Consider the following 21,949-nt stretch of genomic DNA (forward strand, 5'->3'; position numbering starts at 1 on the left):
GAGACAGGGCTGGCTGGCCAGCAGAAGAGCACTGGGCAGAAACCATGCCCTGGAAGCTGGGGCAGGAGGGAGCTCAGGAAGGGGAGAACTCAACACCAGGGTTCCAAAGCCCCACTCGTGCCAGAGCATCTGATCCACACATGACTTACCTTTTCAATTATTTTTACCCTGAATGTAGCAGTTGGCAGGTTTCCAAGTGGCAGTGTGATTTTATTTGCCGCCTGTGATTCCCACCTCTCCAGGTTAACAGGCATAAGTCTTTTGACCTTGCTGGAGAAGGTGACAGCTCTCAATTTAGCTCTGTTTGCAAATGTCAGCTGAGATGCTGTGTGCTCTCTCCACTGGGTCTTTAAGAACATTTGCAGGGACATTCCCTCCCTCCTGCCCCTCCCACACACGGCAAGCTTTACTTCCACATCCTCTGCTCCTTTGGGAAGCAAGGGCATCTGCCAGACCACCACTTTGCAGCCCACCTATTTGGGGCCTTTACCAGCCTTTGATACTGTTGTGATAAAGGGAATAAAAAGTGATCTGAGGAAGGAGTTTTAAATCTAAGGAACAAATAACATGAAGAAAGACGAAGCTGAATCTTTTGCCATTTCCCCCCAAAGTGGTCTCCAGAATTCTAGGAGCTGAGTCAGCACACTGCAGAGAATGACATATACCTAGGCCCTTGTTTTATTTTTTTTTAAATTTTTATTGATTTCAGAGAGGAAGGGAGAGGGAGAGAGAGATAGAAACATCAATGCTGAGACAGAATCATTAAATGGCTGCCTCCTGCACGCCCCCTATTGGGGATCGAGCCTGCAACCTGGGCATATGCCTTGATGGGGAGTTGAACCCTGACCTCCTGGTTTATAGGTTGACGTCCAACCACTGAGCCTCACTGGCTGAATCCTTGTTTCCTTTTGAAGGCACAAACTTTGTGCAACCAGCCTCATGTTCATGATAATTATAGATTTTAATAGCTGCTACTTGGAGTGCTTATGATGGGCTTGGCACTAGGTTAAGCTTTTCATATATGTTCATCTATTTAATCTTCCCTGGAATCCTATCAGGTTAATATTGGCTCCACTTTGCAGATGAGAAAGCTCAGGCTCAGAGAGGTGACATGACTCCCTAAAGGTCACCCAGAATATTCAGAATGGAGTCAGGGATCACACTCAGGCTGTGGCTTTTCCCATGAACCTACTCTGCTGGTCGAGGCACTGAGCCACGGTGGTCACCTGCTGGAGACTGTCAGTGTCTGTTACTGTAGTTGGCTCACTGGGGCCTGGCCCTGAGCCTGAATGTTGAATAGAGCTGTCAACTGGAAAGCAGTGTCAGTGTACAGTCAATGTGACCCAACGGGCAGACTTTCTCCATTACCCCCTCTGCTACTGCCTTCCTGACCTCTTCAGGGTTCTTGCTGCTGGCGGAGCAGGTCACCTCCACTTAACAATTCAGCTCCTTAAAGGGAAAAAGAATCTCTCCCTCCTGATTATAAAAACAAAATTCCAAACAGAAATGCTCACACACACACACACACACACACACACACACACCCCTAAACTACTTTAAAGAGGATTTAGTAGGGTTCTTCTCTGGCTCCCAGGGAGACCTGTGCTTTCTGTTTTATTGACAATTAAGCGGGGGTGGGGAATATCCTCTGTGACTCAGAGGAGGAGCTGCCTCCACCCACTGCAGGGCTGCCTGCCCTCCGTGGTCACATCCCAGCTACAGCCTGAAAACTTGAAGTGCAATCATTGAAACAGCAGGCAAGCAGCAGGCACAGGGAGGAGACAGAGCCTTCCTCCTCAGCACGGCTCAGAAAAAAGATGCAATGAGTTAAGATATAGTCAAACAGCAACAGCAACAACAACAACAAGAACAGGAGCAGCAACAGCAACAACAGCAGCAATAACAACAGTAACAGCAGCAGCAACAATAGCAATAGCCACAGCAGCCACAGCAGCCACAACAAAAACAACAGCAACTACAGCAAAAGCAGCAACAGCAACAACAGTAACAGCAACAACAAAAACAACAGCAACAATGACAACAACAGCAGTAGCAGCAACAATAATAAATAGCAGTAGCAACAACAATAACACCAGCAACAGCAACAACGGCAATAGCAACAACAATAAAAGCAAAGTGTGTGCTCCATTTGGCTGGTCTGATATCATAGTGAGGCTGGGCCATGTGGTGAGGTGACTGACACCAGTCCCTCCTTCTGTCCCCAAGGCCCCCTCCTCCAGCTTTCTCCTCCATTAGCATGAGGGGAAGCAGTGGTTCATAAGTAGGAGCCCAATTTGCAACACGCGGTGGGGGCGGGGGGGCACGGCAGGCGGGGGGGGGGGCGAGGGGGTGGGGCTGGTTCCTATCTCCTGCATTGTCCTGTGCTGGGTGCCTGTGAGACCATCCTTGCCAGGGGGCTCTAAGGTGACACATCTGTTTTCTATTGTGCTTATACTGCCTCGTTCCTTTAAGCTGCTGGGACTGCCCTGTGCCACATAGTATAGGCCCCAGAAACCATCACATCCTGCTCTTGGGTCACCTTTTGCACTGAATCCTGAGCTGCTCTCACTCCCCTGGTTGTGCTGCTGCCAAACCCATTCTGCTGCCACCCCCAAAACAGCTGTCCCACCATATGTGTTTGGCACCTTTCAAAGGGTGATCCACTAAGTTCTTTACTGTGGCTTCTCAGCTTGGTTTTCCAGGCCTTTCTCAGGGTCCTCTGATAATCAACTGCATTTCTCTTCATATGGAATAATGAAACCCAATTCAAATTCACTCAGTGTTTCTGTGGCACCCCATCCTTTCTATTTCACAGTGCTTATCAAACTTGTAAACTTCTATTTTTTCCTAATATGTTGCAACCACACAGTGACAATTAAAACTAATGTCTATTGACCACTTGCTATGTGTCAGGCTCTGTGATACACGCCCTGTATATATTGCCTTATTTAATACTCCCAACAACTCAGCAAATTAGGTGATATTATTACTCTGATTTTATAGAGGCTTTGAAGCTCAGAGAGGCACAAAGTAAGGCTCAATAACTGCTGAATGAGTTGCACGAATGGTAATTGCACCTTTGGATGGGCTGGGTGGGTATACTGGCCAGGGCCGGGGCTACTGGATTTAGAATCAGGCAAGCATAAGGAAAAACTTCCTGGCAGTGAGATCTGTCCAGTGGCCCTCTGGGGGTTCAGATGAGGCTAAAGGACCCCACAGTAGAAAAATTGGAAAGCCGAGTTAAACCTCAGGTGAGGGATAGGCAAGATGACCTTTAAGATCTTTTCCAACTCTGAGAGCTGGAGGTTATTGTATAATTTTTTAAAAAACCAACAAAGCCCTTTGCAAACAGGAGTACTTTCAGCCCCAGCTCTGTGCTGTTATGAACAGGAGCAGACTGGATGTTTATGCTGGGGCAGTAAGGTCAACACTTGTAAGACACATCCTTAGGGGATCAGTGCCAGTATTCTGTCATCCAAGAATGATATTAACAATAGCTCGCTACACATCAGGCAAGATTACAGATCCCTTGAGTCTGTAAGACTATGGAAGGAAATTTCAACGTGCACTTTGGCCGCACTGGTCCATTGCTACAGTTGTTAAGTCAAGAAAAAAAGAAGATGGTATCCAACTCATTGGATAGAAGGAGGGTCTTTCAGTCAATGCACTGAGCAATAAATTCAGATTTATATCCAAGTGATCATTTGGTCCCAGAATGATGAAGAAAGGAGAAACAAGAAGGCCGGGATCCACTGATTGAAGTTATACCTCTCTGATGCTCCTTATGCTTCTGGAAGTGTTTAAATCACACCCTTTGTTAGTGTTTGCACTTGTTTATTAACATTTGTATTCACTCAAAGACCCACACAGCTCACTCTCAGAGTTCAGCAGCTCCCAGGAGGTTGGTTCCATGGTAGATGGAATTTTTCTTTCCAACCAGCATTATTGCCTTAAGAGTAGAAAGGCTGTGTCTGCCTTATTTAATAGTAATAGTAGTAGCAATGGTAGTGGTACAAATTGATAGCAAAGAAATTCACATTTACTAAAAGCTCACTGACAGCCATGTGCCAGGCAGTCATTTAACCCACACGTTAATCTTCAAAACCCACCCATAAGCAACTAACTGACTTTTATTCATAACATATTCCAATGAGATCTTCTAAAAAAAGATTACAAATCCTTTACATGCATAAATTCAATTCTCATAACAAACCTATGAGGCTATAAGTAGTGTATTAGTCAGGCAAAGCTGAGATATCAAATTAATCCTTAATCTGCAGTGACTCAACACAATGAAAGTTAATTTCTCACTTTTTTAAAGGCTGAAGGAGGTTGGGCCATTTTTTTGCCTTCCCTTTCTGAACCATGTACCCTCCAAGGATGCTGTGGTAGGGAGAGAGATGGACAGTGGAACAAGGCAGCCCGAGAACCTAAAATGGCATATGCCTATTGTGATAGTTTAATGCAAAACAGAAGTGAGACATTTTGAAGGATGCACAGAGTAAATGCTCAGTAAATGTGAATGATGACAGCAATGATGACCTGTCTGACCAGAGAGGTGACCAGAGCCACACACTGAACACAGAAGTGATAAGGGGCAGGAAAGTAGATTCTCACACTAGCTAAGCCCTCCTGACTGGAGTCACCATATTTCTGTGAGGAGATTAGGCTCAGACCAAGTTTCAGAAGTCACCCTGACCAAGGCAGGTATATCAACAGCCTCAGCCCACACTCTGCCAGGGGTCTGGTACCTAGTAATACTATATCAGCCCATGTCACCCATGTGTCCACCTCCTCATGCCTCATAGATGGATGTGTCTCTCTGGTTAAGTATCTAATATAGCATGTTGATCCAATATCTATCTATCTATCTATCTATCTATCTATCTATCTATCTATCTATCTATCATTTATCGATCATCTATCTATTTCTTATTTATTAATTATCTATCTAGCTATAATTTAATTAGTATTTATATATGTCATCTATTATCTATCATGCCTTATTAATTATCCATTAATTATTATTTATCTACCAATCAATATCTAGCATATCTATCACCTATTAACCAACCTTCCTTTCTTCCTTCCTTCCTTCCTTCCTTCCTTCCTTCCTTCCTTCCTTCCTTCCTTCCTTCCTCCCTTCCTTCCTCCTTCTCTCCTTCTTTGTATACTGGGGTTGGAGTCTTTCCTGATTCCCCTGACACCTTGCCTCCCTCATGCTTGAGAGCTGTGTGGTTTGGAGAAGTGTCTGCTGCCTTCACAAGTAGGGTCTTCACAAGTACCAGTGGCTGCCCAGACTGCCCCCTGACCACATGCTGCATGTCGTCTGACTGTCCTCAGGACAAATAGGCTGTCAGTTTCCCATCCCTTCATCTTCTCAAGTTTCACCTTTCTTCCTTTCCCCACCTGTCCAGTTGCCTCATGCTTGAGTCTGTCTGAACAGAGAATTTGAGAGATGGGGAAGGCCCTAACATTCACTCAGAGGCGATTTTGCAGAATGGTTGCAAGTTTGATCCTGGAATCAGACCAGATCTGCCATTTTCTTGCTGAAATTACTCATGTGTCAGTCTCCTTATCTGCAAAATGGAGATCATACTGATCCTTAACACAGAATGTTACTGAGAATATTAAATGTGATAGTCCATACAGAGTAACTATAACAGTGGCCAGCATATGCTAATAATACATTTTAGCTATAATGATGAAAATTCTTATTTTTATTCTAATCCAAATCTGTCTGTCTCCAAAGCTTCTGCTTTCCCACCCTATCTCACATTACAAAAGTCTCCCTCGATGGAAAGCCAATCTGAGATTAACTCTGCTTTTTCTCTTTATTCTGTTAAAGTCACAGGGGATACTGGAGAAGGGTATTTTTAGGAGGCATTACTGAGAAGCATAGCAGGTGGCCAGATGGTACTGATAGGAAACATGGTCCCTCTGTCTGCAGGAACAACTGAGTGGTATTCGGGTGTGTAGTAAGATAAACGACACTTCTTGATGTATCCTACGAGGTCCAGGTGGACGATGGGGCACTGTGGAATCTTGCCAGAGAGTGTAGAGTTTGGGAAAATAGCTGACACAGACCACTGTGCCCAGTTCTGTTTCCTTAACAGACCTTTCCCTGCCTTGACTTTGACATGTGGTGATTTACCACAAGCCCCTCTTTCAAGGCTTTCCTCTAGAGGTCATACCCTGAGGATGTTCTCCCGTGACCTGTGTCCTAACAATGTCAGCCCCTCCCATTCACTGACTCGCAGGCATTGCTAGAGAACCAGGTTAGGCCTCTGGTGACCATATCTCTGTGGGAAAGGCATTTGCTTGGCTCCAGGGCTTCTCTCGGGGTTTCATTTTTCTTCTCTCGTTTTACTGGATTTCACTTTTATTTCTTGAGGGGGTGAGGTGGATATAGAGGGCTTCTTGTCATCCCCTGGCCACTCGGCACCCACGGCTTTTCCCAAGACCATGCCCCCAATCTTCGTGGCACAGAAACCCTCCATCACCATGTGTGTGGGTTTTGATGGGCTATTGATTCCCAGGGCTCACTTTCTTTCCCAGGGAAACTAAGGAGGTCCAGTTTCCCCCCTTCTCTGCTCTTAGGAAAAGCCAGGGGTGTGCCTAAATCTGACCCCAGCCAAAGAGACATTCTTTCCTTGGGGCTTTAAATATTTAGTCTTTGGCGGGGGGGGGGGGGGGGGGGGGTGGGCGGCATGGAGATGGTTGGCAAATCTGTCATTGTAGACTGACCTGGATAATTCATGGTCAGGTCTACATTGAAGTTCTTGTATCTTAGCCTCTCCTTTGGGGACACTTTCTACTTTGATTCATTTACACTGGAGGTTGTAAACCTTAATACCTTCATGGTGCAGATAAGTACCTTAAATGTGTTAGATGGTGGGGCGAAAGACAAAGGGAAGGGTTGGGATTATGAGTACAGGCATCTCCTAAAAAAATTATTGCATAACCTGGTTTTTTGAGTGTAACTCAGCATCTAGGATTCCCTGTGTTCTTGTCCTTGTTTGAAACATTCCATAAATACTGACATTTTATCATGCAGACTGTACCTCCTAGAATGCTTCTTGTTCCCCGAAGAGGCCTTCAAATGCTTGCTTAAACAATGGGTCCAGATTTGGGGATCAGAAAATAAATCTCCCTAACAGAGGTAGCAGATACTTTTGAGCATGGGGCTCTGAGCTGGGGTCAGACCTGTCACCTGGCCCAGGTCTTCCCTTGCTAATAATACTGGCTGGCAAGGAATTTTTATCTCACCCATCTAACAATGCGAGCACCAGCCATCAGTGCTGATAGGAGGGTCTTACAACCCTGGGGACCTGGCACTTTCTGTCTTGTTGCTCTGCCATCCTCAAAATGCATATTCGTTCTTAAGGCTTTGATGGCTGATTCAGCTCCCCTCCGACATGAACCCTGCCAGTAAGCAGAAGTGGAGAGAAGGCAAAGCTTGCATTTTCCCTTCAAGGACCTGACTATTGCTTCTGTTCTCATTGTGTTGGCCTCAATCCACAGCTAGCTGCAAGGAAGATTGGGCAAGCTGGTTTTTAGCTGGGTGGCCATGTGCCCAGATAAGACATCTGTTTATAGGAGAAGGGGAGAATGGATACTGGGGAGGCAACCAGCAGTTACTGCCAACATTCATGTGCATGCCCACAATCACCTAATAACCCTTTCTAGCCACTCATCAGAGTAAAGTGTCTAGGGCTGCCTTTTATGTTTTTCCTGCAGATGGAGGGTGCATGACTTGTCTGAGGTTCCACAGGGATCTTTAATGGCAGATCTCCAGGCACTAGGTGGGCAGACAGAGGAGATATTTTCTGGTGAGGGCTCTAGAGCAGTGATGGCGAACCTTTTGAGCTTGGCATGCCAGCATTTTGAAAAACCCTAACTTAACTCTGGTGCCGTGTCACATATAGAAATTTTTTGATATTTGCAACCATAGTAAAACAAAGACTTATATTTTTGATATTTATTTTATATATTTAAATGGCATTTAACAAAGAAAAATCAACCAAAAAAATGAGTTCGTGTGTCACCTCTGACACGTGTGTCATAGGTTCGCCATCGCTGCTCTAGAGTGTTCTTCCCGTTTTCCCTTGTGGGCTGTCACCTAGTCTTTCTGTCAAACTTCTTTTGTCCTTTCTGCCTATTATCTTTTTCAGCTCAGCTTGAGTGTGGACACTGTAATCGCCTTTTAGCAAAGACTGCCCTGAGCAGAGGCCACCATCTTTGAGAGTGACCCCCTGGAGAAGCCAATTGCAATCCCTTCTACTCATCCTGGTAAGCCCTGGCATCTAATTTTTCTGTTTGTACTCCCTGCTCTTGTTTCCCCAGGCCACACCTAAGTGGACCAGGCATGGACATCTCAGGGGCCTTCTAAGGGGAGCAGTCCAGAGGCTGGGCTGTCTGCACTGCATCTTGTCTGTGGAGCACTGAAACTTAGTGACACTGAAACTAAATAGGTTAGTTGGTGATGGGACTTAAAATACCGAGTTGGGGTCAGGGTTCTTATTGTGACAAAGCAAATTGGCATGTAAGCCAAAGGTTTGGGGGGCACAGGGGAGCCCTAAGTGACTTCCCAAACTGGTTTGCTCTGAGCTAACAGAAAAGATACATAGGGGGAGAGAATGGAAAGAGAGAGGGAGAGACAATGTAGGTCACGAGAGACTTCTCTCTTTTTTTTTATTTTTTTAAAAATGTTTTTATTGATTTCAGAGAGGAAAGGAGAGGGAGAGAGGGATAGAAACATCAGTGATGAGAGAGAACCATCGATCAGCTGCCTCCTGCATGCCCCCTACTGGGGATCGAGCCAGCAACTCAGGCATGTGCCTTTGACTGGGATCGAACCTGGGACCCTTCAGTCCGCAGGCCAACACTCTATCCACTGAGCCAAACCAGCTAGGGCCCGAGAGACTTTTCTTATTCTGGTTCTATCTCATGTGCCCAAACTCCCCTTGATTACTCGTCCTTGTGTGTTTTTTGGGTCAGTATAGTGTAATAGTTCTGGGTTCAAATCACAGGCCTGTCCTAATACTGTGAGCAAGTAACAGCCAAGCCAAGCCTGTTTTACAATCTACAAATTGGGATTCTTTGTGTATCTACTTCATAGGGCAGCTTGAGGATAATGCAAGTGACAAACATGTAAGTTAGTTTGGAAGCCAAAATTCCTTCCTCCTTCCTTCTCTTTCTCTCGGTCTCCTTCTCTCCCTCCTTTCCTTCCCTCTTTCCTTCCCTTTTTTGCGCCCAAAGATTCAGGACAAAGAGTACAGCATCTGAGATGCCTTGTCAATCATTTTCCTTCAGCTTCCTTGGACTCTATCCTCTTCTGAGGTTTGAGCTCTTTCTATGAATTAATTCATGGAGTGATTACCTAACTCAATCCGGCTTCTTTGAGAGCTCCCTGCCCAGTTCCCTTCCTTTTGTGGTTGGGGAATCTGACATACCACCTGCCAAGGGAGATGCCATGAGTGGGACCAGTGTGGGTGTCCTGCTGGCACTCACTCAGGATCCGATGATTCCCTCCCTTAGCAATGTGACACCCTTGCAGGATGATGGATCAGATCTTCCCCTCTACTCCCTTTTCCTTCATTAGGGAAGAGCCCAGCAAGTGTACTTGAAGAGTCTTCTAGAAAGCTGCACTAATGAATTCCTATTCCTTCTCACATGAGGAGTTGGGACCTTCTGACCTCAATATGCAAAGAGATGCTAAACATGCAAATCAGCAACACTTAGGTTCTTAAAAATAGCTCAGCCTTGCTGCTCCCTCCTCCCCTTTCTTCCCCAGTATCTGAACTCCTGCTCTCAGTCCCAGCTTCCTTTCTTGTATTTTCTCGTTCCTTCATTCCAGGCTTCCCTGTTCCCCTTTGTCCCCCTCATTTATTCTCCTTCCTTTTCCCTCCCATCTGTCCAGCCTGCCTTTCTACATTTCCTTACCACCTTCTGCCCTTCCCTGCTTTCCTGACTAGGGTGTGGATGGACAGAGCGGGCAGGGACCCTCCCACCATTGGCAGACAGGAGCTACAATGAGGTGACATTATTTTGAGAAATTCCAAAGTCCCCTGAATCCTTGGGTGCCTGTGTAGAAGGAGTGGGGATGGCAGGGTGGTGGCCATGTGGTGGGCTCTGGATCCACACTGCCAGGATTAAAGTCCCAGCTCTGCCTGTTGGTGGTGTAACCTTGGGCAAGTGACCGAGCCTCTCTGGGTCTTAGTTCCCTCATCTGTAGAAAGTCAACAGTAACAGAATCTACCTTATAGGGTTGCTAGGAGTAGGACATGAGTTAACACAGGTACCTAGCTGAGAGAAGTCAGTCCATAATTATCAGCCATTGTCATCATCTCAAAGTCCTGAAAACCACAGTGTGTCTCAAGGAAAGTCTGGATATAAGTGAACAAGTGGGAAGGGCTCCATGACTAAGTAGGTCGCAGGAGCTCTTTGTAGTCACATGGACTTGCCTTAGAGTCCTGGCTCTGTCTTTTCAGGGCTGTCAAGGCCTCAGAGCTTTCACTTGTAAGTTGGTTACAGAAGCAATGGCTTACCTGAGTGAATGAGCACAGGACTTAGCACAGAGCTTGGAAGATATTATTATTACTAGGTATTTAGTAAGATATACTTTTATTCAATTGACGACACCTTATAAAAGATGAATTGCCTAGAGCAGTGTTTCTCAATCTTTTTTCATTATTATTCCAGGAACATTTTTAGAGTGTTTTATTTTCCTCCTTAATTGCCTCCATCTATACATTTTATTACCACAGTATACTGCATATCTGTTTGTGTATTATATGTATATCTATGCTTTACACATAAAAAGGATAAGATTTTTTTTTTGTACCCTAAGAACCAATTTTTGCCTCATTGAGGGTGATATAGCTCTACCTGAGAATTTATGGCTAAGACCAGTAGTTATTTTTCTATTTTTTTTTAAATCCTCACATGAGGACGAGAGAGAGAGAGAGAGAGAGAGAGAGAGAGAGAGAGAGAGAGAGAGAGAGAGATATGAGAGAAACATTGATCAGTTGCCTTCTGTAGGCGCCCTGACTGGGCATTGAACCCGCAACTCAGGTATGTGCCCTGATCGGGAATGGAACCGGCAACCTTTCAGTACACAGGATGATACTCAACGAATTGAGCCACTCTGGCTAAGCAAGACTGCTAGCTCTTAGATGGGGTGAGTTTTGCCCCTTCGGGGACTTTTCGCAATGTTTGGAGATATTTTTTGTTGTCCCAATGGGGTTTATTTTGGATGCTAATGGAATTTAATAGGCAGAGGCCAGGGATTCTACTAAACATCTTAGAATGCACAGGAAAGCACCCCACAGCATAGAATTAACTAGCCCAAAATGTCAATAGTGATGATGTTGAGAAACCTGGCTGTAGGTTCTACCTAAGAGTGTTTGTTTCCCAGTGGTCACACAAGGTGGGAGTTACACCAGGATGTGTCTTTGGTGTGTGTGTGTGTGTGTGTGTGTGTGTGTGTGTGTGTGTGAAGGCAGCTTCTTAAAGGCACTGAGCAAGGCTGTACATGAAGGAGCTCACCTGTTATGGGTATGACCATGATCTAGGGTGCTTAAGTAACATTTCTCTTGACATTTCTCATCTGCCTACATTCTTTTTAAAAAAACCCTATAATTTGTAGTGTCATGTGTTAGGTAAAGTGGCAGGGGAATGAGACTATTGAGTCATTACTTGACAGAGACCATGGTCTAGTTAGGGGCAAGATTAATTCATATGTAATTGTTAAGTGCTTTCTACGGATTAACTAATATGTGTTAACAACAATTCTATGAAGCAAGAATATTACCATCCTCACTCCCATTTTTACAGATAAAGCAATTGAGGCTTTGACTATTTAAGTAACTTGCCCAAAGTCACACAGCTAGGAAATGGGTAGCCAGGATTTGAACTCAGGGCTTTAGACTCCAGAATCCACAAACTTGACATTGAATTATATGACCTTCTAACTCTAATACAAAGTGAGCTCTTCTCAGTATCAGAGGAATTGCTAAAGTTCTGCTGGGGTTCAGCAGCCAGAGTTGGCCAGTTTTCTGGTGTTAATAATTTTCTCTGGAGAGATGATTCTCAGCAGGAGAAAGCAGGGATGCCTTCCTGGAGGTAGTGCTCCTAAACCAGGGTTTCTCAATCTGGGCACTATGGACATTTTGGATCAAGTAAGTTTTGCTGTAGGGACAGTCTTGTGCACTGTAGGAGCTTTAGCTGCATCCTTGCCTTCTACCCCACCCTCCTCTCCAGTTGAGACAACCAAAAGTGTCTCCTGACATTGCCAAGTGCCCCTTGGATGGCAAAATCACCCTGATTAAAAACTAGTATCCTAAGTGTTGGTGTGGGGTTGGAGAGTGGGGAACATGGGCTGGGATAGCGGACAGCCTGGGTTCTCAAGCCAGTGGGTCCTGTGTGATTCTGGACCAGACATTTCCCCTCTCTGGGCCTCAGTTTCCTCTTCCAAAAAGTAAGGTGGCTGGTTGCAGGCGGTGGTCCCTAAGGATCCTTTCTCTCTAGCAGCCGGAGATTGGCCCTGGAAGTGTGATCCCCAGCTCCAGCTGCCTTTATTATGCAGTGCAACGACACCCGCACCTTCTGTGAGCCTGTTGTCCCTGCCGGCAAGCTGGCAGCAGCTGGTTCTGAGCTGAGCTCAGGGCTGAGCTGCCACTGCTCCCCAGGGCAGGTGTGTGAAGGGCTCTTGGTGTTGCTTTCCACAGCAACACCCGGGTGACATTCCTAATTATAGTCAGGAAGAATAGGGCTCATGAGGTGGCTATGGCTCAGGAGGTGGGGACTAGGCATTCTTGGGTGTGAGAAAACAATTAACACCAGAAAACTGGCCAAGCGGGGCTGCTGAAGTCATTTCCTGAGGTCCTAGTGGAAGAAGTTGGACCCTCCCATTTCTTTAGAGGAAACTCAGTTCTCGCCTTCACCTTTTGTCCTGGGAACCAAACAGATGTTCCACAGAGGAGTGGAAGGCCATCATGGGCTTCATTTGGCTTTGAAATTTAGGATTGTGGTAGACAATTGCCTGGTGGGGGTGCTGAAGGGTTCCTGCCATAGTATTGAGAGTTGCTTCACTGTGTGGAAGGGTGGGATCCCATGAAGGTCAACTGGCAGCAGACCATATGACCTCAGGCAAGTCCACCAATCTCTCTTGGTCTCAGTTCCATCATCTGTACAATATAAATGTCAACAATAACAGTCTCTAGGATTGCTAAGGGTTACACAGCTGTATAGGAGTTAAGCAATTATAAGAGTTGATACAGGTACCTCTGCACACCTGTAGATGGGGAAGAACAAGTACAGAGCCTCCAAACTGTGGCCAGCCTTTGCCATGCACTGCCCTTGATCCTTGGAGGAAAGGATTCTTAAGCCTTGTTTTATAGATGCAGCTCAGGAAGGCTGAAGCTATTTGTGCAGCATCTCTCAGTACATGATGAAAAATGCTTCAAGCGCTGGAAGCAGGATTCCTACCCGGATTCCAAAGCCTGCATCCTGTCCACGTCTGTGTGTGAAGCTATGGGTTGTGCTCCTAGAAATTCCCTCCCCCAACTCTGAGGGTCTGCCACCCACTCCCCCAGTCTGTCCATCAGAGCCTGGAATGTAAGCCTCCGAGTGTCTGTTGTTTACCATGGGCCTCTATCAAGAAGACAAAAAATAACATTGCATGTGGGTAAGGGGATGAGCCGATAAGGAGGCAGTGATGGAGAAAGGGACATCTGATAGGGGGTTAGGGAGCTGAACTGAAGCACAGATGGGTGGGCTGGGGGGTGGTGGGAAGATAAGGGGATGGAGGAGATGAAAGAGAGAAGCCCTCCCGGGTGAAGGTGGAGAGGAGGAAGATACGCTGCAGGATAATGGTGGCCCATGGGGATGGGGACGTGGGCATTAAAGGATAAGACAAAGGAGATAGAATAGAGTGGGATGGAGGGAGATGGACTCAGAGAGAGACAATGTGGTAGTGGTGCTCTGATCCCAGATGGCCAGGCCTAGCTGCGGTGTCTGGCATGATCTTACTCTCCTCATTCTAGAAGTGAGCTCACAGCCTTTCCCATGCCAGGATCCTCTCAGTTAATCTGTGAGGTATGAAAGGCCTGGTCTGGTCCTCTGTTAGTAAAGGCACTGGACAAACCCCCTCCAGCCTTTCTCACTTCACCTTTCAGCACTTGCACTACTACCTTCTGTTCCAAGTTCTGGGGATACAGTAAAGGCTGCTGGATACCTGACAGGTGAATACCAACAATCAAATAGATAAAGAAGGTGCTGAGAGGTAGCCATAACTGCTATGAAGAAAATAAAACTGTGCACAGTGAGAGGAAATAGATAGAAGGTGGTTATGATGGGTTGGCTGATCTGAGCAGGTGTTTGTGAGGAGGTGACATTGGATGTGGTACCTATTGATAAGAAGGATAGAGCCATGATAATATCTAAGGAACAGCAATCTAGGTGGAGGGAGATAAAATGCAGAGGCACTGAGTTGGGAGTATGCTAGTATGCTTGGCTTGTGAGGGAGTGTGAGAGAATGAGGCTAGAGAGGTGGGGAAGCCAGAGCATGCAGAAACTTGGAGTTCAGATTTTATCCCCAGTGTAATGAGAAAGCCTGCTGGAACTTCATTGTGGCCTTGGGTAAACTGATTTCTCCTCTGGGCTTTAGTCACTAATAATTGTGAGCTGGGCGCATGAGACTCCGTAATCTCTAAGGTCCATTTGACCCTGAAGTTTGGTGGACATTTGAGCAGAGTCAATGAGGGCACCCCTAAGACCCAGAATCCCCTTTGCCTATGGTTTTACCACATAGGGCAACATTCAGGTGCATGAGTTCAAATCTTGACCTCACCATTAAATTTGTATGTAACTTTCAGCAAGTGGCTTAATGTCCCTGAATTTTCAATTTTCTCATTTGTAAAATGGGAATAATAAAAGCATGCTCCTCTAGGGGCTATTATGGAGAGGAAATGAGATAAATATGCAAAGGATTTAACTCACCTGCTGATGTACAATAAGCTATTGTGACTGGTGTCAAGGATCTCCCAGTTTTCACTTTGATGTTAGAATGAACCAAAGTGTCCACCCACTGATGGATCATTTCTACCTGGAAACTGATGTTACATTGGTACATCTAACTAAACATGATCAAAATAAAACTCATCATTCCCCTAGCTCCTCATCCCTCCCCTATCCTGTTTCTCTTCCTGGTCCTTTATCTTGGTTCATGGCACCATGATTCTCCCAGACACTCAGGCTCAATCCCAGAGTTATCTTGGACTTCTTTTCCCACATCTAATCAATCGCCAAACCCTATCTGCAAGCCTCCACAATGCCTCATCTGTCCCCTCTTTTCATTCCTAATGCTTTCCTTCAGGTTTACCTTACCCCTCACCTCAGCTCTACGATAATCTCTGGACTGGCTGCCTGCTTTGTTTCTTCCTCCTTATCGCCCTCTCTGCCACCCATCACCACCACTTTTCAAACACTGTTGCCAGAGTGACCTTAATGCATATCTTTAAGCAAGTCACTCTTTTTGCTTTAAAGTTTTCTCTATCTCCCCATCCACTCTAGGCCACAGGATAAAACGTATCACCTCAGCCTGCCTTGGAAGTCTCTTATAATCCAATTCTATTCTACCTTTCCATGGTTTTCCATCCTCCTCCTCTAACATACATTAAACCTTAATGACACTTGTCTGCTCAACCTTCTTTGAACATGGCTCACTTCTAAAGAACCTCAGTTTAAGTTTTTCCTCTCTGCCTAGAATCTGTCCATGCTCCCATGGTGCCTGTTCGTGTCTCATCCATCCTTAGAATTTGAACTCAGCCTCCCTAATCCTTGGAGCCTTCCCAGATGTCTATGCCCGCCAACCTGTTAGATCCCATCTCTTTCTTTCCCATACTTTCACATTCTCTTTGTAAAAACTACTTAACAGGTTTTTTTTTTATTATTCTTATGTATCCATTCTTATCCCCTACTATATTTGTGAATTCTTGGAAGAGGGAACTCTGTCTTGGCCATCTTTATACTGTTGTCTAGACTTACTAAATGGTTTAAGAAGTCTGTTAAGTTTTTCGAACCTAAAATAGCTAAAATAGGACCTTGATTCCACTCCTCCCAGATCTCTCTCATTGTTCTGAGAAATTCTGTTTTTTTCTCCCAGTCTTTCTCTTTGTGGTAGATGGCACCATCATCATCCACCTAGTTGCTCAAGCTCCAAGTCTGGGAGTTTCATCCTTGACTCCTCTCTTTCTTTTTTCTCATTGTAGGTCCAATTTAATACTAGTTTAGCTCTAGCTCCAAAATTCATCCCAAATTTGTCCATTTCTCTTCACCTAACCTGCCACCACCCTATTTCAAGCACTGCGACTTCTCTTTCCTGGACTGCCCTAAAGACCCACAAATTATCTCCTGCTGCCCTGTACTCTATTCTCCTCTTTGGAATGAGAATGTTCTTTAAAAATGTGCATCACATTAAGTCACTAACTGACTTGAAATCCTCTAATCATCTTCTATCATGTGGAAAAACACAGATTTCTTACTCTGGTTTATAGAACCATGCATACTTGCTTCTCTAACTACATATTATACTACTCTCCCTGGTGCCTACATCACATTTCCAGACATGGTGTCCTTTTCTTCAATATATCAAGTTTAGGGCCTTTGTGCTGTTACTTCTATTCACACTACTATTCTCTCTCATCTCCATGTTGCTGTCTCTTCTTGTAATTTAGATTTTATTTTAAATGTCATTTCCTCAATCTGAATTACCTACCCAATCATTTTATCATATCATTATACTTTAAAACTCTGGGTTGTACTTCTCAGTATCTGATTATTTTTTACTCTATTTTCCCCCCCATTCTACTAGAAAAAAACCTTATAACATTAGGAACTGTTTTCCTAGTGCCTAGGATAGTGCTTTGCACATAATAAGAACTTACTGAAAAAACAGCAATAATAATTATTATTACTACTAGAGACCCGGTGCATGGATTTGTGCACTGTTGGAGTCCCTCAGCCTGGCCTGTGCCCTCTCTCAATCTGGGTCCCCTCAGGGGATGTCGGACTACTGGTTTTGGCCTGCAGGGATTGGGCCAAAACCAGCAGTCCGACATCGCCTGAGGGATGTAGTAGTGCGCAAAATGGCAGCCGGCCAGGGAGGAGCGTGAGCCCAGGCTGGGTGCCGCACCACTCCCGCACAATCTGGTCCGCTGCACCTGCTGCCACTGCTGCTGGGTAGTAGTGCTGCAGTGGAGGTGGGAGAGGCTCCTGCCGCCAGCGCTGCGTTTGCCAGCCATAAGCTCGGCGTCTGGTGCTCATCAGTCAGCTGAGCAGTGCTTCTGCTGTGGGAGCTCACTGACCACCAGGGGCAGCTTCTGCATTTAGCATCTGCCCCTTGGTGGTCATTGTGAATCATAGCTACCGGCTGAGCGGTCGAGTGGTCGACCAGTTGCTTAGGCTTTTATATATATATATATATATATATATATATATATATATATATATATATATATATATATATATAATTAATTGTGTGGGAAAAATGGGGTAATAATATTAAGCTTATAGGGTTTTTTTGAGGATTAGAGATACTTCATAGAGAATGTTTAGTATACTATAATTGATGTTATCATTTTTTGCCCCATGTCTGAGGTTGGGCAGAGCTCTAATGCAGGTTTCTCTCACTTCGTTTGAAGCCTGGGCTCTTACCACTACGTGAGAGAATTGGTAACACTGTGGTTTTTTTTTTGTCTGACATTAATATAGTTATAGGAGCTTTTGTTATATTTAGTGTTTGCATTGTATATCTTCTCCATCCTCTTCCTTTTAAACAATGTAGTTCAAGTAGTCAGCATATAGTTGGATCTTGCTATTTTAGTGGTCTGTCAATCTCTGCTTTCTAATCAGCAGATTTTTTAAAAACTCTGTTTTTAAAGTCATTTTCTTAGTGGTTTCCCTAGGGATGACAACATACTTCTTAATTCATAGCAGTAGTAATGTGATAAATTAATTAAAGATTAGTACTAACAATTTTGATAAAATATAGAAACTTTTTCTCAATGTAACTTCATATGCTTCCCCTTCCTTTGTGTTATTATTGTCACATATATGACATTTATATACATTATAACCAACAATTCAGTGTTGTAATTGTTGTTTTATATAATCTTATTTTTTAAGAAGTTTAGAAAAGAAAAACTTATAATGATTTTATATTTGCCTACATATTTACAATTTTTAGTACTTATTATTATTTGGTGGATTCTAGTTAGCACCTGCTATCATTTCCTTTCAGCCAAAAAGACTACCTTTACTATGTCTTATAAACCAGATCTACTAGCAATAAGTTCTCTCAGTCTTTATTTATCTGAGAATATCTTTATTTCACCTCCAATATTGACTGTTTTATTGGTTATAGAATTCTTGGCTGACAGTTATTTTTTCTTTCAGTACATTGGGGATATTTTTCCAAACCTTTTGGCCTCCATGGCTTTTGATGGGAAACCCCTTATTAATCATACTATTGTTCCATGTATGTGATGAGTTGAATTACTCCTCTTGATGCTTTTAAGGTTTTCTCTGTCTTTGGCCTTTAACTGTTTGACTACAATATGTCTAGGTGTGTTTATCTCTTTGTGTTTATTTTCTTGGCATTCACTGGGGAGTTTTGCCCACAAGTTCCTCGAATATTGTTTCTGTTCCTTTCTTTTTCTCCTTTCCTTCTGGGATTCCTATTATATCTACATGTAGAGGAACAGCTCTGCTACTGTGCTCTGATATGCTGCACGTGTCCTTGTAGGCCATGTAGGCAACATTTACCTGTAGTATGATCCAAGTCTTGGTAAAGCGCCTGCTATTTCCAGTGGCATAATGGGAGGTAAGCAGCCTTACAAGGAGCTGCCATGGGAAGATAATTGTGCATTTCCCTAATTTGTAGAAAAAATCCACAAAGCTGTTTTTCACCCATCCTCTTGTTTAATTTATTCAATTCAAGTCACACAACTTTCAACCTTGACCCTCTTTAGGGTAGAGCTTCAGGTTCCTGTGCATGTCTACAAAATTTCCAGTGATAATTTAGAGAAAGCTTCTCAGTAGCAGAGCTATCCACTGCCAGAGCAGCCTGCCATTAGCCCCTCTGGCTTGGTGTTTTCTGTCAAACTAGGGACATAAGAAGCTGACACCTTGCTTCTGTATACGTAATAAATTGTCTGAACACACTTGGCTAGTTGCCTCTTTGAGGCCTAATCTATGAGACTGTGTTAAGCTGCAGTACAGACTCCTGTTAGTTGCTGTGCTACTGCTTTGGGATGGCCGACAGTACGTTGAGATGCTTGTTGCTATCTGGATTGGATTAAATAGTGTCCCCCAATACTGGTAGCTCATGTCCACCTAGAACCTCAGAATGTGACCTTATCTAGAAATAGGACTTTTGCAGACGTAATCAAGTTAAGATGAGTTCATATTAAATTAGGTTGTGCCCTAATCCAGTGTCCTTATACAAAGAGGGAAATTTGGAGATAGAGGCATGTACACAGAGAAGTTGATGTAAAGACAGACAGGGAGAACACCATGTGATTGGAATGATATAACTGCAAAAGAAATGATAACCACTAGTTTTCTAGTGGCAACCACTAGAAAGTTGGAAGAGGTAGGAAGGATCCTCCCAAAGGTGGGGGGAGAGAAAGAGGAGAGAGAGAGAGAGAGAGAGAGAGAGAGCGAGAGAGAGAGCTTGATTTTGCTGCAATTGCCTCCAGACCAGGCTGGGTTGGGAGTGGGAGAGCAGTCACAGACCGGAACAGCACAAACTCCCACAGTTCTTACTCAAAGTTTAGTAGTTTTTCATGTATTTATTATATGTCTTTGGTTGATTTCCAGTGTTCTGAAATAGTTATTTTATAGTTGATTTTTGGGGAGAGGATTTCCTTGTTTCCTCATTTGGCGATACCAGAAGTCTTCCCTTGTGTCTAATTGGAGGGTTTAGAATGATGAACAATATGATTGGTTTTAACTCTACCTTCTCAGTATTTGTTTTCTATTTGTCCCATTTGTATATTTTCCCTCTACTTTCCTGCCTTCTTTGGGTTAATCAAATATTAATTAGTAGCCTATTATAATTTCCCTATTTGCTATAACTCTTTGTATTATTTTTAGCACTGCTCTAGGCAATTCAAGTATCCTTAATTTATGTAGTCTACCTTGATGTAATGTCACATTAGTTCATGTAAAATGTAAAAATCTCCACTTACTTCATTTAGCCCATATTCTGTGCTATGATTGACATATATAATAAACACACATATGTAATTTACCACACATTAAAATGTTATTATTTTTTATTGGTAGACCCAATTTTCCATCTGGTGTCATTTTTCCTTAGTTTGAAGAACTTCCTTTAGCATTTCTTATAGTGCAAATCTGCTCAATGAATTCTTTCACAGCATGTTCACCTAAAATTAATATGTCTTCACTCTAATTTTTAAGGATATTCTCACTGGATATATAGGTGTTTTTTTTCTTTCTGTACTTTAAAGTTACTGTTCCTTTGTTGTCTTGCCTCTATTGTTTAGTATGAGCATCCAAGTGACATTTATAGTGTTTCTTATTTTTCCTATGGCTGCTTTTAAAATTTTTCTCTTTACCTTTGATTTTTAGCAATTTGACTCTGATATATGTAGGCATGGTTCAGTTTGTATCGATTCTGTTTGGGGATTGTTGAATTACTTGCATCTATAAGTAGATTTTTTTTTAAAAGTCAAATTTGGGAAAATATTGGTCATTAAGTCTTCAAACATTACCCACCCCCTTATTTGTTCTCTTGTCCCATCTGGGACTCCAATTATATGTATATCTGTCTACTTATATGTATATCTGTCTACTTAATATTATCCCAGGGGTCTTTGCGATTCTGCACATTTATAAAGATACTTTTTTCTCTGTTCCAGTTAATTTCTATTTCAAGTGTTATGCTGTATTTTTCTGCCCTAGAATTTCTATTTTTAATTGTTTCCATTTAAATAGATTCACATTCTCCACTGTGAATCCCTAGCTTTTCACTCATTATGAACATCTTTCCCCTTAAGTCCTTAGACATATTTATAACTGTCTTTATAACATAACTTATAAACTGTTTTAAAGTGCTTGTCTGTTAATTTCAACACCTGGGTCATCTTGTGGTCTGTTTGACTTGACTCCTTTTTTCCCTCTTGATTATGTTTCACATATTCCTACTTCTTTGCACATACAGTAATTTTGATTGTATGCTGACTATTTGAAGGATTGTATACATGTGTAAAAAATTGTGTTGTTTTTCCCCTTCCTAAATAAATGACATCATACCATTATACTATTCTGTAGTTTGACTTTTATTTTTAATCTTTAAAAGTATAGATCTTGGGCATCATTCCATACTAGCCCACAAAGACATTCTCATTCATTAAAAAAGCTGTATAGTTTTCTGTAGTATAGATATATCACAAAGTAATTAATCAGTCCTCAAATGATCCACCTCTTTATCGTAAGGCTTCTCTAGATTAGGAAACTAAGGCTCACCTGACAAGGAACATCCCTGTCCACTTCTCAGACAGAACCTAACCTCCTTTTCCCCACATGCATCTAGTAGTTATTGTGAGCAGAGCTCACAAGGAGGATGCTCTACAGAAGCATAAGATAATGTTTCTGCCTGTTTCTATAAGTGATTGCCATATAAGGTAGATGGTGGTAGGTGGCAGAGGGACAGATAATATTCTGGGAAGGAGAGAGAGAGAGAGAGGGAGAGAGAGAGAGAGAGAGAGAGAGAGAGAGAGAGAGAGAGAGAGAGAGAAGGTCATAAGAGATAATTATTTCTGGCTTTTAGGAATCAGGAGAGACCTCATATTGTTGGTGACATTTGAGTTAGAACAGAAATGGACAAAGGGCATTTTGAAAAATGCAGTTCCAGAGA

The 21,949-nt window shown here is 43.4% G+C and overlaps 1 long non-coding RNA gene across 23 annotated transcripts in view; it reads left to right on the plus strand.

The window, feature by feature from the left end:
- Window positions 1-21,949, plus strand: part of LOC118665031 — a 147,774-nt gene that overhangs the window by 90,872 nt on the left and 34,953 nt on the right. For 7 of the 23 annotated variants that reach the window (XR_004970495.1, XR_004970493.1, XR_004970506.1 and 4 more), the window contains 2 exons: window positions 7,741-7,805; window positions 8,175-8,474. This is a non-coding gene — a long non-coding RNA (uncharacterized LOC118665031). Of the gene's footprint in view, window positions 1-7,740; window positions 7,806-8,174; window positions 8,475-9,121; window positions 9,158-9,977; window positions 10,003-21,949 lie in introns of those variants that run through there. The other 16 variants (XR_004970501.1, XR_004970502.1, XR_004970507.1 and 13 more) reach the window with 5 other exon arrangements.

Source organism: Myotis myotis, unplaced genomic scaffold, assembly GCF_014108235.1.
Source record: "Myotis myotis isolate mMyoMyo1 unplaced genomic scaffold, mMyoMyo1.p scaffold_m19_p_10, whole genome shotgun sequence".
Taxonomy (NCBI): domain Eukaryota; kingdom Metazoa; phylum Chordata; class Mammalia; order Chiroptera; family Vespertilionidae; genus Myotis; species Myotis myotis.